This window comes from Ambystoma mexicanum, chromosome 1q (genome assembly GCF_040938575.1).
Source record: "Ambystoma mexicanum isolate Mex_15411 chromosome 1q, UKY_AmexF1_1, whole genome shotgun sequence".
In the NCBI taxonomy this organism is placed as follows: domain Eukaryota; kingdom Metazoa; phylum Chordata; class Amphibia; order Caudata; family Ambystomatidae; genus Ambystoma; species Ambystoma mexicanum.
The window spans coordinates 91487387-91497918 of NC_090922.1; the positions used below are offsets into that span (position 1 = coordinate 91487387).

Consider the following 10532-nt stretch of genomic DNA (forward strand, 5'->3'; position numbering starts at 1 on the left):
TGCAGGGTGGATGGGGCATCCTGGTTTGGGTTGGATTGGATTGGGACATCAGTGTGGGTCTGGAGGGAGTGATGGGGACTCATTGTGGGTCTGGGAGGGGGGATGGTTCATGTGTAAAGGCGTGGGAGGTACCGGGCAATAGGATGAATGACAAGCATGCCTATCAGATGCCCTATCGTATCATAATGACAAGCGTGTTGGGCCATGATTATCTGGTATGCCTGAATCGATTTAACATTCTGTCGATATTCTCTGAAATTCCATCTTTGGCATTGGTGGGCTCTCTTGATGTTGGGAGAGTGTCTTTCCCTGAGAGAGATAATTTCTAAACTTGTTATATATCTGAACTCTCCTTTTAGTAAAGGAATTGATCCTCACACAAAGTGAAGGGCTATTGAACTTAGGGTTTGAAGTTAAACAGGTGGAGATGGAGAAGGGGGATCCTTATTGTTAACAAAAAAAAAAAAGGGCAACCAGAGAATTGGGCTTCCTCGGGAGGGGAATGAGAGTGTGGGTGTGGGCTCTGGGACAAGGAAGGGATGGGGGGGGAAAAAAGTATTGGGCTGCGATTATCTCCTCCTTGTGGCAAACACTGGTCCCGTAAACGAACCATTTACGTGTGTACTGAGTAGAAAAATGTCCTCCTGTGCCAGAAATCTTGGAATACCTGTGGAAGTGCCCATCTTTTTACTAACCCGATTTGCTTGATCTATTTAAGAGAGGGTTTGGTTTGCAAGAAACCTGGTTGACCTGTATACCTATGTTAGATGGATATAAGATTTTTACCCAATCAGTGTGTTTGGGAGACCCTCAGGGGGCCTGCTTACTGCAATAGAAAGTTCTTGGGTTCTCAGTGGGTTGACTATTGAAAATTTACCATTTGGTGTTCTTGGAGCGGATCTTACCTCGGGATGGCTCTGTTAAGATCCTGATCATTAATATATACTGGCACAAAGGTATCGCAGAGGTGGGTACATTTGTTGATAAAGTGTGCCGTGTTATAGACGAGTGGTCCGTGGCGTTTTTCAATGGTAGAATTTTAGTGGTGGGAGGCTTAAACGCTGACTGTGGATTCCACATAACCCCTTGGGATTTTGAGGAGGTTTATTTGGATCAATCTGACCATATTGGAACGTGTCAGTTGGGGAGAAGTTGGTACGTGGGATTGGGGTCTCTGGGTCTGCAGCCTTTGGTGGGACAAAAGTCTCAGAAATACAAAGAGTCTGAATGGCACACCTGGCATAGGGGGAATAGTTCCTCGCTTTTGGATTATATCTAGATCATTTTCCTATGATTCGATGTGTGTCGTTTACAGTTTCAAAGAACGACTGGAGTTATCATATCTTAACGGCAACCTTCGATTTGGTATTAAAGACCAGAGAATTTCGACTCCAGCCCCAGGTAGCCGCTATGCAGTAAGGTTGACTGATATAAACATCAGTACCTTGAATCAGAATCTGAGGGATACCCTTTATCTACTCCTGATTGGAAAATCAATAATTTTAATGCATTCGAGTTTCAGAGGTTTATTGGTTTCCTGGTTTCTGGTATCTCCCCTAGAGTTGGAATTGGAGGAAATGGCTCTGTTAGACATAGTCATTGCTATAAAGGGGACCTGGCCTATGAAGAACGAAAGGAGACTGATTTGGCGAACCAATATGGATGAGGGTATTCGGTCTGAGCTTGTTAGGAAAACCAAGCAGGCCTATAAAAATTACTGTAAGTCACTAAAAAATACTATACTGCAACAGGATGCTGAAACCATGTTGGGGGTTCTAATCAATGCTTGGGTTAGCGCTTTTTGGCATCTTGTTAATGGCCAAGATCCACATTTTGTAGTTTCCCAATTAAATACTATCTCTGAGCTGGAATGGGTTGATTTCTTTGAGGGAAGGTTTGGGCCACCTATGATTATCCTCCGGTTCTAGATGGTTTTTTGGATAACACCATCTGGGATCCTTCATTAGACATCAGTAACATCTATTCCTTGTTTACTAAATGTAAAAAGTCAAGAGCTTTGGGTCCACATGGATTGACAAATAATACCTTCAAGGCTTATCATAAAGTCTGGGTGTACCTACTATACCTGGAATTCAAGGATATTATTGATTCAGGGGTAACTCCACAGTCTTGGAGTACAGCCCATGTAATACCCAAATGTAAGTGTGGCAGTAGGGCTGACCCAACAAATTATCGACCAATCTCGCTCATTGATGCCAACTGTAAAATCTTCTCAGCATTTTGCTCTCTCATTTAGAAAAGTGGGCTAAAGTGGCCCATCCCCTTGACCAATTTCAGACCGGCTTTGGGAAGGGGCATTCGACAGATGTCAATGGGCTAGTACTCGAATGCATCCAGGAAGGAGCTTGGAGGAAGCCGAAGGGATGTACATATATGGCCTTGATTGACCTATCGTCTGCATTTGATTGTGCAGTTCGAGGCAAACTTTGGGCGAAATTGGGGTATGCCGGGGGTGACCGCTGAGGCTCATTAGGGGTGTATATGAGAATTGCGGCATACAAGTTTGCCTAGTTCAAAAGGGTGATCTCTCTCACTCTCAGTGAATTAGAACTTCCGGGGGGGGGGGTCAGAAAGGGATGTGTCTTGGCCCCCTGGCTGGTCAACCAATACATGTTGGATGTTGTGCTCACCCTAGCTAAGGAAGGGTTGATTGCTCCTAAAGTTGGGCAGGCTAAAATTATTTGGCTTGCACATGCAGTCAATTATTATTATTTATTTTTTTTTTTTGTCTTTGACCTAAGGTCGGTCTGCAGAGGCTCTTAACTAAATTTGTGGGATAAGAAAATGGGCTCATTAACCCTAATAAAATGAAAATTCTTGCTTTTCGGAAAGCTAGGGTGAAGACCATCCGCCCTGTAGGGTTTATTGAAGGTACATCTTTGAAGTTAACGGAGAGCGTAAAGGGTCTCCAATGGTCTTTGAGGCCTTGATGTATAAGGTCAAGCTTCTAGAATCGCAGATTCTCCCTTAAACCGGCATTAATGTTCTATGAAGGGAAGATCGTACCAAAACTAACGGTTAGAGTGCAAAAAATACTGGACAGACCTGAGGGCAGATTGTGGAGGCGGATCCTTGGTGTACCTAATGCAGTGCCTTTACCTGCTCTAAGATTTGAATTGGGCATCTCTTCAATTTGGCCAAGGGTGCAATTTTGTCTTTTGACATTATGTGTAAAAATCATGGCCCCTATACACGATTCCCTGTACCACCTGATGGGTGAAAATTTGAACTCGTCTGTAAATCTAATAGCCCTCGGGAAAAGATGTGAATCTATCCTCCATGATATCGGCTCAAATTTGGAGACCTTGGTCCACAATCCATTGAAGGTGAAAAGGGCCCTGCCCGATTCCGATTGGGTTCCGATGACTTATGCTTTCCATTTATATGCATCTCTTGGCCATCTTGCACACGAGCATAGGTGTTGAGGCTCTCCATCGAACATTCTGCTTCAATTCCCAAATCAGTATTATCTTGGGATTCTACTCGGGGTACTGTGGAATCTTCTACCTACCAAGGAAATCCAGCTTAGGAGGCATTTAATAATGAAGGATGTAGTTGGCTGTAGGTTCTATCTGTTGAAACCTGAGTCACTAAGACACTTCGTCTTGGAGTGTGATTCATTAAAGTTGTTAAGGTCTCCATTTTTGTTGTCCCTAGATCGGAATCTATTACTCTGCAGTGATGATATGGCCTGAAGCGCTGTCTTAGTATGCATAATGTACACGAGTGCCTGGCTTTATCAGAAGTCTGACCTGTAGATACCCTGATGATGAATGTCATTATGAGAATCTGACGGGGTAATCTGGTTAGATGTTCTGTACTGGCTAAGAAAAGGATGGAATGGTATTAAGTTGCACTTGGATTTTGTAATTTTATCATGGTATGTTGTCCTCTCTTTTTTCAACTGTTAGCGGGCATGCAAATTATATTCATCTTGTTTTATGGTTTCTTTTAAGGCAATTGTCTTTGCTCAATTTATATTCTATTTAGGTTTATTTGTGTTATCTATTGCTTGCTTTTTTTTGTTATTTTAGGATTTGTTTTTCCTTAATTGTTCTCTGGCTTTTTAGTCAATGATGGTTGTTATTATTTTTATTTTTTGTGTGACTGTTTTTCTTTTTTATTCTAAATGTTTGTAAAGGTTTAATTAAACCAATTGCATACAACAAGATGGGTTCATCTAGGTGTGGGTTTGAAGGGCAGAATGGGGCATCTTGCTGTGCATGGAGAGATGGTGGCACCTTGGTGTGGTCTGCAATGGATGGGGAACATTGGTGTCAGGCTGAATAGGTATGGGGCACCTGTTGGTCTGGAGGGGGGATGAGGCATTCTGGTGTGGGTGGGATAGGGACATCTGTGTGCATCTGGAGGGTACGAATGGGGGCACGTGGGTGTGGGTTTGATGGGAGGGACGGTGCATATCGGTGTGGCTCTGGGGGAACGATGGGGGCAGGGTGTGGGTCTGGAGGGCAGGATGGGGGCATCTTGCTATTTGGAGGGATTGAGGGTGGCATCTTGGGGTGGGGGTCTGCAATGGATGAGGGCACATTAGTGTCAGCTTGGAACAGGTATGGGGCATCTGTTCTGGAGGGTGGCATGGGTCATCTAGGTGTTGGTTTGGAGGGTGAGATGGGGCATCTTAGTGTGGGTGGGATGGGGACATCTGTGTGCATCTGGAGAGTGGGATGGGGCATATTTGTGTGGGTCTGGAGGGAGGGATGGCAGCATCTTGGTGTGGGTCTGGGAGGGATGGGGCACATTGGTCTGGAGGGAGGGATGGCGCATCTTCGTGTGTGGAGATGGATATCTTGGTTTGAGTCTGGAGGGCAGGATGTGGGCTTCTTCCTGTGTGGAGGAAGGATGGGGCATCATGGCATGGGTCTCGAGGGGTGATTGCTGGCATCTTGGTGTGGTCTCGCATGGAGGGTTGGTGGCATCTTGGTGGTCTCTGGAATGGAGGGATGAGGCATTGTGGTGTGGGTCTAGAGGGATGTGGCATATTGGTCTGGATCTGAGAGGGAGATATGGGACATCTTGGTGTGTGTCTGGGAGGGATGGGACACATGGTCGTGGGTCTGGAGGGAGGGATGGGGACATTGTTGTGGGTGTGAAGGCAGGCATAGGACACATTGGTATGGGTCTGGAGGGAGGGATGTGGGTCATTGGCCGGGGAGGTATAGGGGCACTTTGATGTGTGGGGGGTTGGCAGGGCATCATGGTATGGGTCTTGGGAGGGATGGGGCATCTTGGTGGAGTCTGGATCGGAGGGGGCATCGTTCTGGAATGGAGGGGCAGGGCATATGATGGGGGCAGGTCAGGGAATGATGGAGCATGTGGGTCTGAGTGATGATGGAGCACTCTGGTGGGAAGGAAGGGGGGTATCTGGGTGTGAATGGAGGGATGGGCTATGTATGTCTGGAGAGAAGGATGTTGTATGGGAGGGGTTGGAGCATGTGTGTGTGCATGTGGAAGGGATGGGGTAATCGGGTGTGGGCATAGAGAGGATGGATGGCACCATCTTGAGTGAGTCTGCAGGTAGAGGTGAAGCATATGGGTGTGGCTATGGACAGAGGGGTGGAGCATCTTGGTGTACGTATGGAGGGACGGATGTTGTTTTCTTGTGGGTTGGGGGGGTGGTATTTGAATCTGGAACGTGTTTGGAAGGAGAAATGGGGCATTAGGTCTGGGATATCTGCTTGTGAGTGGGGGCAAGAAGGATCATTAACAGCGGCGCAGCCGGAGGGAGAGCTGTGGGTCTAACCCGGTTGTATCCCAGACACCCCACAGCCCAGGCCACCTCTCCCTCTCGCAGAACGGTCCGGGGTGCATGGGGAGTGGGGATTCCCTTCCCAAGTGAGGGGGGGGTCCGCGACCCAGCAGATGGATGGGGATGCCTGGCGGGGTTGGGTTAAACTGCTGAGGATGTCCCCAACCACGCACTGGTGAGGGAGCCCTGTGCGGCCCCCTCTTCTCACCGAGCCGGCCGACGGCGCGCCCTCCTCTCTCTGACCAGACAGCGGGCGGGCATTGGTGGGCGCACCCACCCCAGTCCGCAGGGAAGCCCAGAGTGGGGGAAGCCGTGAGCCGAGGGGAAACCTGACTCTTCTCTAGGGGCACCTCCCCAGGCAGACAGGGGCCCGGCACGCCAGGCCTGAGCCATGGCGCTGCAGGCTTTCTCAACGGGCGGGCATCAAGGTTCCAGCCGCCCACATCTGTGGGCGAGCGATGGCTAGTCTGGCTTCCTCCTAAGGGGCGTGGCTGGGGCTGTCGCAGAGACCCAGTTCCCTTCATCCTCCTCAATTCAGACCCCGATCAGCACTGTTGCAGGATCCCTGGACATGCCTTGCTGGCGCGTCCCGGCCTCCACAGTTTCCCCGCCTCATGTGGGTTTCGGGAGGGCTGGGTGGCCGGCGCGCCCTGGATGTGGTGGCGGTGGCAGCAGGCCTTAAAGCCTGGCGCACTTTCACTGTACTACGGGGTACCTGGCCGTGTTGTGTGGGGCTGTCTGTGGTGTCCCACGGCTGCCAGCGCAGGATGTCCATGGACCGCGGGCCTCAAGACCATGTGGGCTTCTGCCGCAGACCGGGACAGCTCATTCTCTGCTGCACCAGAGGCACTGGGCTGGGGCAAACCCCCCCCCCAACCCCTTAACGGGCCGAGGCCAGCTGGTCCGAGCTTTGTGTTCCCCCTACTACGGCCTCAGCTCAGACAAGGCAACCCGCTGAATTTAAGCATATTACTAAGTGGAGGAAAAGAAGCTAACCAGGATTCCCTCAGTAACGGCGAGGGAAGAGTCTAGCGCTGAATCCCCGTTGAGTGGCAGGCATGGGAAATGTGCCGTACAGAAGACCAACTCCCTGGCATCGCTCAGGGGACTCAAGTCCTTCTGCGTGGACAGTGTTAGGCCGGTAGCGGCCTCTGGCATGCTGGGATCAGCTCTTCTTGGAGTAGGGTTGCTTGGGAATGCAGCCCAAAGCGTGTGGTAATCTCCATCTAAGGCTAAGTACGGGCGCGAGACTGATAGTCAACAAGTACCGTAAGGGAACCTTGAAAAGAACTTTGAAGAGAGGGTTCAAGAGGGCGTGAAACCATCGAGAGGTAAGCTGCTGGGGTCCGTGCAGTCCGCAAGCTGGATTCAACACAGTGGGCAGGTCGGTTGCCTGGAACGGTGGATGCCCACAGGCTGGGAAGACCCCAGGGGGCCGGTGGCTCTCCACTCCGGCAGACAGTGTTACAGCCCCATGACAGCAGATTTACTGTGTCCGCGGGGACGAGGGAGATTGACCGCCACCATGCCCTTCTCCGACAACTGTCCTGGCCCCTCTTGGAGACGAGGTTCCCGATGCGACTGTGTTGGACAGCCCATCGTGCGCCCCGACAATGTTGTGCCGCCATGCGGGGAGTCCCACATAGGGCGCCAGCGGACTGAGGTGATGACGGTTACCCACCCAACCTGTCTTGAAACATAGACCAAGGAGTATAACACATGCTCGTGTTAGGGGGCCGAAGGAAACCCTGTGATGCAATGAAGGTGAAGGCTGGCACGCGCTGATTACGGTGGGGATGCCGTTGCGGTGGGCGCACCACCGATGCGTCTGGTGTGCTCTGTCAGGGAGGTGGAGCATGAGCGTGTCTGATAGGACCCGAAAGATGGTGAACTAGGCCTGGTGTAGGTCCGTATGTGCAAATCGGTCATCCGACCTGGGTATAGGGGTGAAAAAACGAATCGAACCACCTAGTAGCTGGTTCCCTCCGAAGTTTCCCTCAGGATAGCTGATGCCCGGAAACCCCACTTATCTGGTGAAGCGAATGATTAGAGGCCTTGGAGCCAATATAGCCAATATGATCTCAACCTATTCTCAAACTTTAAATGGGTAAAAAGCCTGGCTCGATGGCGTGGAGCCGGGCATTGAATGCAAGTTCCCAGTGGGCCTCTTTTGGTAAGCAGAACTGATGCTGTGGGATAAACGGAACATGGGGTTAAGGCTCCTGATGCCAACGCTCATCAGACCACAGAAAAGGTGTTGGTTGTTATAGACAGCAGGATGGTTGAAGTCAGAATACGCTAAGGAGTGTGTAGCAACTAATCTGCTGAATCAACCAGCCCTGAAAATGAATGGCGCTGGAGCGCCTGGCCCATACCTGGCCGGCGCTGAGAGCCATGGGGACTAAGCCGCGACGAGAGGGAGGGCCTCTGCGGTGCGCATGGAAGCCCGGGGTGAGTACCCAGGTGGATCCGCTGCAGGTGCAGATCTTGGTGGTAGTAGCAAATATTCAAACAAGAACTTTGAAGGCCGAAGTGGACGAGGGTTCCATATGAACAGCAGTTGAACATGCGTCAGTCGATCCTAAGTAATGGTCGAGCGCCGTTTGGAATGGACGGGAGATGGCCTCCGTTGCCCTCAACTGATCAAAAAGGGAGTCTGGTTCAGTTCCCTGAACCCGGAGTGGCAGAGACGGGCGCCCTCGCTGCACCCAGTGCGATAATGCAAACGATCCCAGAGAAGCTGGCGGGATCCCAAGGCAGAGTTCTGTTTTCTTTGTGAAGGGATGGGCACCCTGGAATGGGTTTGCCCCGAGAGAGGGACCTGAGCCATGGAAAGCATTGCAGTTCCGGCGACGTCCAGTGAGCTCTCGATGGTCCATGAAAATCCGGGGCAGATGGTGTAAATCTCGCGCCGGGCCGTACTCCTATCCGCAGCAGTTCTCCAAGGTGAACAGCCTCTGTCATGTTGGATCAATGTAGGTAAGGGAAGTTTGGAAGTCGGATCCGTAACTTCGGGAAGGGCTGGGTCGGTCGGGCTGAGGTGCAAAGCGGGGCTGGCCGCACGCTGCAGCTGGACGAGCTGTCTCCAACCCGGGGGCGGTGCCGACTCTGGATGGTGAGCCAGGCCCTTCCTGTCTATCGCCCCAGCTGCAGTGGTCACCTCTCTCTGTTCCCTTCCCAGGGTTTGGGCCGGCTTTCTGCCTTGGCCAATGCCTAGCAGCTGACTTAGAACTTGTGTGTACCAGGGGAATCCGACTGTTAAATTAAAACAAAGAATCGCGTAAGGCCCCCAGTAGGTGTTGACACAATATCTGCCCAGTCCTCTCAACTTCAAATTGAAGAAATTCAATGATGCGTTAGTAAAACGACAAGAGTATCTGTGACTCTCTTAAGGTAGCCAAATGCCTCGTCATCTAATTAGTGATGTGTGTGAATGGATGATTGAAATTCCCACTGTTCCTACCTAGTATCTAGCGAAACCACAACTAAGGGAAAAGGCTTGGCACAATCAGCGGGCACAGAAGACCCTGTTGAGAGTCACTCTTGTCTGGCACTGTGAAGAGACACGAGAGGTGTAGGATTAGTGGGAGGCCTACGGGGCGCCAGTGAAATACTACAACTCTTAGAGTTTTTTCACTTACCCGGTGAGTGAGCCCTGTGGGACTCTCTTCTTGTGCCCGCTGGGCTCAACCTGCTCCGGGAACAGTGGCAGGTAGGTAGTTTGACTGGGGTGGTACACCTGGCAAACCATAACTCAGGTGTCCTAGGCGAGCTCAGGGAGGACAGAAATCTCCCACGGCGAAGACGGGCAAAAGCTTGCTTGATCTCCATTTTCAGTATGAATACAGACCATGAAAGCGGGGCCTCGGGATCCTTCTGACTTTTTGGGTTTCAAGCAAGGCGTATCAGAAAAGTTACCAGAGGGATAACTGGCTTGTGGCGGCCAAGCGTTCATAGCGACGTCGCTTTTTGACCTTTAGATTTCAGCCCTTCCTATCATTGTGAAGCAGAATTCACCAAGCGTTGGATTGTTCATCCACTAATGGGGAACATGCGCTGAGTTTAAGTGGTGAGGCAAGTTAGTTTTACCCTACTGTTGTGTTGTTGCAATAGTAATTCTGCTCAGTACGAGAGGAACCGCAGATTTCAGACAATTGGTGTATGTGCTTGGCTGAGGAGCCAATGGGGCGAAGCTACCATCTCTGGAATTATGACTGAACACCTCAACGTCAGAATCCTCCTAACCATAATGGTGCTGTGGAGCCTCGGTTGGCCTAGGCTAGCCAGCTTCTGGACCAGTGCGTAGACCCGCTCGCCTTGGGACTCGAGTGTGAACATAAGGGGGCTCCCTGTAGTGCACTGCATGTTCGTGGGGAACCTGGTGCTAAATAATTTGTAGAAGACCTGATTCTGGGTCAGGGTTTCCTAAGTAGCAGAGCAGCTACCTCGCTGTAATCTATTGGAAGTCTTCCTCTGAGCCAAGCTTTTTGTCAAAAGGTGCCGTGGTGTTGCCGCTAGGGCTTCCTCCCGCTGTACTGTGGGGTGCACAGGAAACTCCCACCTACCCTGGGTGCACACCCTTGGGGATGTGCGGGCTAGGTGGGGGGGTGTCTCCCTTCCCGGTCAGCCTGGCAGACCAGGTGGCCCCGGCCTAGCTGACAGCTGGCAGAGTGGCTCAGCCCAACCCTTGAGAGGCAGGCAGGGAAGAGGTGTAGTAGCGCAAGCCCCGGAGGCGGATGCAGTA

At 50.9% G+C, this 10532-nt stretch overlaps 1 pseudogene; it reads left to right on the forward strand.

Annotated features, from left to right (window-relative positions):
* The first annotated feature begins 6715 nt into the window (after positions 1–6715).
* On the forward strand, positions 6716–10279 carry LOC138565523 (28S ribosomal RNA; annotated as a pseudogene).
* Positions 10280–10532: the final 253 nt, after the last annotated feature.